Genomic DNA, 8,221 nt, shown 5'->3' on the forward strand with positions numbered 1-8,221 from the left:
TTACTTTTTCTCATTTTGCCTGTAACTGCCCAGCAGTACATCCCAGCATCACCAAACCACATTCACATGCAGTGGGTGAGAAGCTACACCACATATATGAGATTCAGGCCTCTAGCACGTTCTGCTGGCTTGCAATCACTAAATCTAACAGTTATTGCTTAAAAAGTTGTTTCAGGCCGAATAGAGTGCAATTGTGAACATTGCCCACAACTGCCCTACAATGAACCACATATGCACCAAACCATCTAAAAAGTGCTTTAAACAGCTTGTCAGGCCGAATGAGTTACTTTTTCTCATTTTGCCTCTAACTGCCCAGCAGTACATCCCAGCATCACCAAACCACATTCACATGCAGGGGGTGAGAAGCTACACCACATATATGAGATTCAGGCCTCTAGCACGTTCTGCTGGCTTGCAATCACTAAATCTAACAGTTATTGCTTAAAAAGTTAATTCAGGCCGAATAGAGTGCAATTGTGAACATTGCCCACAACTGCCCTACAATGAACCACATATGCACCAAACCACCTAAAAAGTGCTTTAAACAGCTTGTCAGGCCGAATGAGTTACTTTTTCTCATTTTGCCTGTAACTGCCCAGCAGTACATCCCAGCATCACCAAACCACATTCACATGCAGGCTACACCACATATATGAGATTCAGGCCTCTAGCACGTTCTGCTGGCTTGCAATCACTAAATCTAACAGTTATTGCTTAAAAAGTTGTTTCAGGCCGAATAGAGTGCAATTGTGAACATTGCCCACAACTGCCCGACAATGAACCACATATGCACCAAACCACCTAAAAAGTGCTTTAAACAGCTTGTCAGGCCGAATGAGTTACTTTTTCTCATTTTGCCTGTAACTGCCCAGCAGTACATCCCAGCATCACCAAACCACATTCACATGCAGGGGGTGAGAAGCTACACCACATATATGAGATTTAGGCCTCTAGCACGTTCTGCTGGCTAACAGTTATTGCTTAAAAAGTTGTTTCAGACCAAATAGAGTGCAATTGTGAACATTGCCCACAACTGCCCTACAATGAACCACATATGCACCAAACCACCTAAAAAGTGCTTTAAACAGCTTGTCAAGCCGAATGAGTTACTTTTTCTCATTTTGCCTCTAACTGCCCAGCAGTACATCCCAGCATCACCAAACCACATTCACATGCAGGGGGTGAGAAGCTACACCACATATATGAGATTTAGGCCTCTAGCACGTTCTGCTGGCTTGCAATCACTAAATCTAACAGTTATTGCTTAAAAAGTTGTTTCAGGCCGAACAGAGTGCAATTGTGAACATTGCCCACAACTGCCCTACAATGAACCACATATGCACCAAACCACCTAAAAAGTGCTTTAAACAGCTTGTCAGGCCGAATGAGTTACTTTTTCTCATTTTGCCTGTAACTGCCCAGCAGTACATCCCAGCATCACCAAACCACATTCACATGCAGGGGGTGAGAAGCTACACCACATATATGAGATTCAGGCCTCTAGCACGTTCTGCTGGCTTGCAATCACTAAATCTAACAGTTATTGCTTAAAAAGTTGTTTCAGGCCGAATAGAGTGCAATTGTGAACATTGCCCACAACTGCCCTACAATGAACCACATATGCACCAAACCACCTAAAAAGTGCTTTAAACAGCTTGTCAGGCCGAATGAGTTACTTTTTCTCATTTTGCCTGTAACTGCCCAGCAGTACATCCCAGCATCACCAAACCACATTCACATGCAGGGGGTGAGAAGCTACACCACATATATGAGATTTAGGCCTCTAGCACGTTCTGCTGGCTTGCAATCACTAAATCTAACAGTTATTGCTTAAAAAGTTGTTTCAGGCCGAATAGAGTGCAATTGTGAACATTGCCCACAACTGCCCTACAATGAACCACATATGCACCAAACCACCTAAAAAGTGCTTTAAACAGCTTGTCAGGCCGAATGAGTTACTTTTTCTCATTTTGCCTGTAACTTCCCAGCAGTACATCCCAGCATCACCAAACCACATTCACATGCAGGGGGTGAGAAGCTACACCACATATATGAGATTCAGGCCTCTAGCACGTTCTGCTGGCTTGCAATCACTAAATCTAACAGTTATTGCTTAAAAAGTTGTTTCAGGCCGAATAGAGTGCAATTGTGAACATTGCCCACAACTGCCCTACAATGAACCACATATGCACCAAACCACCTAAAAAGTGCTTTAAACAGCTTGTCAGGCCGAATGAGTTACTTTTTCTCATTTTGCCTGTAACTTCCCAGCAGTACATCCCAGCATCACCAAACCACATTCACATGCAGGGGGTGAGAAGCTACACCACATATATGAGATTCAGGCCTCTAGCACGTTCTGCTGGCTTGCAATCACTAAATCTAACAGTTATTGCTTAAAAAGTTGTTTCAGGCCGAATAGAGTGCAATTGTGAACATTGCCCACAACTGCCCTACAATGAACCACATATGCACCAAACCACCTAAAAAGTGCTTTAAACAGCTTGTCAGGCCGAATGAGTTACTTTTTCTCATTTTGCCTGTAACTGCCAAGCAGTACATCCCAGCATCACCAAACCACATTCACATGCAGGGGGTGAGAAGCTACACCACATATATGAGATTCAGGCCTCTAGCACGTTCTGCTGGCTTGCAATCACTAAATCTAACAGTTATTGCTTAAAAAGTTAATTCAGGCCGAATAGAGTGCAATTGTGAACATTGCCCACAACTGCCCTACAATGAACCACATATGCACCAAACCACCTAAAAAGTGCTTCAAACAGCTTGTCAGGCCGAATGAGTTACTTTTTCTCATTTTGCCTGTAACTGCCCAGCAGTACATCCCAGCATCACCAAACCACATTCACATGCAGGGGGTGAGAAGCTACACCACATATATGAGATTCAGGCCTCTAGCACGTTCTGCTGGCTTGCAATCACTAAATCTAACAGTTATTGCTTAAAAAGTTAATTCAGGCCGAATAGAGTGCAATTGTGAACATTGCCCACAACTGCCCTACAATGAACCACATATGCACCAAACCACCTAAAAAGTGCTTTAAACAGCTTGTCAGGCCGAATGAGTTACTTTTTCTCATTTTGCCTGTAACTGCCCAGCAGTACATCCCAGCATCACCAAACCACATTCACATGCAGGGGGTGAGAAGCTACACCACATATATGAGATTCAGGCCTCTAGCACGTTCTGCTGGCTTGCAATCACTAAATCTAACAGTTATTGCTTAAAAAGTTAATTCAGGCCGAATAGAGTGCAATTGTGAACATTGCCCACAACTGCCCTACAATGAACCACATATGCACCAAACCACCTAAAAAGTGCTTTAAACAGCTTGTCAGGCCGAATGAGTTACTTTTTCTCATTTTGCCTGTAACTGCCCAGCAGTACATCCCAGCATCACCAAACCACATTCACATGCAGGGGGTGAGAAGCTACACCACATATATGAGATTTAGGCCTCTAGCACGTTCTGCTGGCTTGCAATCACTAAATCTAACAGTTATTGCTTAAAAAGTTGTTTCAGGCCGAATAGAGTGCAATTGTGAACATTGCCCACAACTGCCCTACAATGAACCACATATGCACCAAACCACCTAAAAAGTGCTTTAAACAGCTTGTCAGGCCGAATGAGTTACTTTTTCTCATTTTGCCTGTAACTGCCAAGCAGTACATCCCAGCATCATCAAACCACATTCACATGCAGGGGGTGAGAAGCTACACCACATATATGAGATTAAGGCCTCTAGCACGTTCTGCTGGCTTGCAATCACTAAATCTAACAGTTATTGCTTAAAAAGTTGTTTCAGGCCGAATAGAGTGCAATTGTGAACATTGCCCACAACTGCCCTACAATGAACCACATATGCACCAAACCACCTAAAAAGTGCTTTAAACAGCTTGTCAGGCCGAATGAGTTACTTTTTCTCATTTTGCCTGTAACTTCCCAGCAGTACATCCCAGCATCACCAAACCACATTCACATGCAGGGGGTGAGAAGCTACACCACATATATGAGATTCAGGCCTCTAGCACGTTCTGCTGGCTTGCAATCACTAAATCTAACAGTTATTGCTTAAAAAGTTGTTTCAGGCCGAATAGAGTGCAATTGTGAACATTGCCCACAACTGCCCTACAATGAACCACATATGCACCAAACCACCTAAAAAGTGCTTTAAACAGCTTGTCAGGCCGAATGAGTTACTTTTTCTCATTTTGCCTGTAACTGCCAAGCAGTACATCCCAGCATCACCAAACCACATTCACATGCAGGGGGTGAGAAGCTACACCACATATATGAGATTCAGGCCTCTAGCACGTTCTGCTGGCTTGCAATCACTAAATCTAACAGTTATTGCTTAAAAAGTTAATTCAGGCCGAATAGAGTGCAATTGTGAACATTGCCCACAACTGCCCTACAATGAACCACATATGCACCAAACCACCTAAAAAGTGCTTCAAACAGCTTGTCAGGCCGAATGAGTTACTTTTTCTCATTTTGCCTGTAACTGCCCAGCAGTACATCCCAGCATCACCAAACCACATTCACATGCAGGGGGTGAGAAGCTACACCACATATATGAGATTCAGGCCTCTAGCACGTTCTGCTGGCTTGCAATCACTAAATCTAACAGTTATTGCTTAAAAAGTTGTTTCAGGCCGAATAGAGTGCAATTGTGAACATTGCCCACAACTGCCCTACAATGAACCACATATGCACCAAACCACCTAAAAAGTGCTTTAAACAGCTTGTCAGGCCGAATGAGTTACTTTTTCTCATTTTGCCTCTAACTGCCCAGCAGTACATCCCAGCATCACCAAACCACATTCACATGCAGGGGGTGAGAAGCTACACCACATATATGAGATTCAGGCCTCTAGCACGTTCTGCTGGCTTGCAATCACTAAATCTAACAGTTATTGCTTAAAAAGTTAATTCAGGCCGAATAGAGTGCAATTGTGAACATTGCCCACAACTGCCCTACAATGAACCACATATGCACCAAACCACCTAAAAAGTGCTTTAAACAGCTTGTCAGGCCGAATGAGTTACTTTTTCTCATTTTGCCTGTAACTGCCCAGCAGTACATCCCAGCATCACCAAACCACATTCACATGCAGGGGGTGAAAAGCTACACCACATATATGAGATTCAGGCCTCTAGCACGTTCTGCTGGCTTGCAATCACTAAATCTAACAGTTATTGCTTAAAAAGTTAATTCAGGCCGAATAGAGTGCAATTGTGAACATTGCCCACAACTGCCCTACAATGAACCACATATGCACCAAACCACCTAAAAAGTGCTTTAAACAGCTTGTCAGGCCGAATGAGTTACTTTTTCTCATTTTGCCTGTAACTGCCCAGCAGTACATCCCAGCATCACCAAACCACATTCACATGCAGGGGGTGAGAAGCTACACCACATATATGAGATTTAGGCCTCTAGCACGTTCTGCTGGCTTGCAATCACTAAATCTAACAGTTATTGCTTAAAAAGTTGTTTCAGGCCGAATAGAGTGCAATTGTGAACATTGCCCACAACTGCCCTACAATGAACCACATATGCACCAAACCACCTAAAAAGTGCTTTAAACAGCTTGTCAGGCCGAATGAGTTACTTTTTCTCATTTTGCCTGTAACTGCCAAGCAGTACATCCCAGCATCATCAAACCACATTCACATGCAGGGGGTGAGAAGCTACACCACATATATGAGATTAAGGCCTCTAGCACGTTCTGCTGGCTTGCAATCACTAAATCTAACAGTTATTGCTTAAAAAGTTGTTTCAGGCCGAATAGAGTGCAATTGTGAACATTGCCCACAACTGCCCTACAATGAACCACATATGCACCAAACCACCTAAAAAGTGCTTTAAACAGCTTGTCAGGCCGAATGAGTTACTTTTTCTCATTTTGCCTGTAACTTCCCAGCAGTACATCCCAGCATCACCAAACCACATTCACATGCAGGGGGTGAGAAGCTACACCACATATATGAGATTCAGGCCTCTAGCACGTTCTGCTGGCTTGCAATCACTAAATCTAACAGTTATTGCTTAAAAAGTTGTTTCAGGCCGAATAGAGTGCAATTGTGAACATTGCCCACAACTGCCCTACAATGAACCACATATGCACCAAACCACCTAAAAAGTGCTTTAAACAGCTTGTCAGGCCGAATGAGTTACTTTTTCTCATTTTGCCTGTAACTGCCAAGCAGTACATCCCAGCATCACCAAACCACATTCACATGCAGGGGGTGAGAAGCTACACCACATATATGAGATTCAGGCCTCTAGCACGTTCTGCTGGCTTGCAATCACTAAATCTAACAGTTATTGCTTAAAAAGTTAATTCAGGCCGAATAGAGTGCAATTGTGAACATTGCCCACAACTGCCCTACAATGAACCACATATGCACCAAACCACCTAAAAAGTGCTTCAAACAGCTTGTCAGGCCGAATGAGTTACTTTTTCTCATTTTGCCTGTAACTGCCCAGCAGTACATCCCAGCATCACCAAACCACATTCACATGCAGGGGGTGAGAAGCTACACCACATATATGAGATTCAGGCCTCTAGCACGTTCTGCTGGCTTGCAATCACTAAATCTAACAGTTATTGCTTAAAAAGTTGTTTCAGGCCGAATAGAGTGCAATTGTGAACATTGCCCACAACTGCCCTACAATGAACCACATATGCACCAAACCACCTAAAAAGTGCTTTAAACAGCTTGTCAGGCCGAATGAGTTACTTTTTCTCATTTTGCCTCTAACTGCCCAGCAGTACATCCCAGCATCACCAAACCACATTCACATGCAGGGGGTGAGAAGCTACACCACATATATGAGATTCAGGCCTCTAGCACGTTCTGCTGGCTTGCAATCACTAAATCTAACAGTTATTGCTTAAAAAGTTAATTCAGGCCGAATAGAGTGCAATTGTGAACATTGCCCACAACTGCCCTACAATGAACCACATATGCACCAAACCACCTAAAAAGTGCTTTAAACAGCTTGTCAGGCCGAATGAGTTACTTTTTCTCATTTTGCCTGTAACTGCCCAGCAGTACATCCCAGCATCACCAAACCACATTCACATGCAGGGGGTGAAAAGCTACACCACATATATGAGATTCAGGCCTCTAGCACGTTCTGCTGGCTTGCAATCACTAAATCTAACAGTTATTGCTTAAAAAGTTAATTCAGGCCGAATAGAGTGCAATTGTGAACATTGCCCACAACTGCCCTACAATGAACCACATATGCACCAAACCACCTAAAAAGTGCTTTAAACAGCTTGTCAGGCCGAATGAGTTACTTTTTCTCATTTTGCCTGTAACTGCCCAGCAGTACATCCCAGCATCACCAAACCACATTCACATGCAGGGGGTGAGAAGCTACACCACATATATGAGATTCAGGCCTCTAGCACGTTCTGCTGGCTTGCAATCACTAAATCTAACAGTTATTGCTTAAAAAGTTGTTTCAGGCCGAATAGAGTGCAATTGTGAACATTGCCCACAACTGCCCTACAATGAACCACATATGCACCAAACCACCTAAAAAGTGCTTTAAACAGCTTGTCAGGCCGAATGAGTTACTTTTTCTCATTTTGCCTCTAACTGCCCAGCAGTACATCCCAGCATCACCAAACCACATTCACATGCAGGGGGTGAGAAGCTACACCACATATATGAGATTCAGGCCTCTAGCACGTTCTGCTGGCTTGCAATCACTAAATCTAACAGTTATTGCTTAAAAAGTTAATTCAGGCCGAATAGAGTGCAATTGTGAACATTGCCCACAACTGCCCTACAATGAACCACATATGCACCAAACCACCTAAAAAGTGCTTTAAACAGCTTGTCAGGCCGAATGAGTTACTTTTTCTCATTTTGCCTGTAACTGCCCAGCAGTACATCCCAGCATCACCAAACCACATTCACATGCAGGGGGTGAAAAGCTACACCACATATATGAGATTCAGGCCTCTAGCACGTTCTGCTGGCTTGCAATCACTAAATCTAACAGTTATTGCTTAAAAAGTTAATTCAGGCCGAATAGAGTGCAATTGTGAACATTGCCCACAACTGCCCTACAATGAACCACATATGCACCAAACCACCTAAAAAGTGCTTTAAACAGCTTGTCAGGCCGAATGAGTTACTTTTTCTCATTTTGCCTGTAACTGCCCAGCAGTACA

This window comes from Dunckerocampus dactyliophorus, chromosome 14 (genome assembly GCF_027744805.1).
Source record: "Dunckerocampus dactyliophorus isolate RoL2022-P2 chromosome 14, RoL_Ddac_1.1, whole genome shotgun sequence".
Classification (NCBI taxonomy): Eukaryota; Metazoa; Chordata; class Actinopteri; order Syngnathiformes; family Syngnathidae; genus Dunckerocampus; species Dunckerocampus dactyliophorus.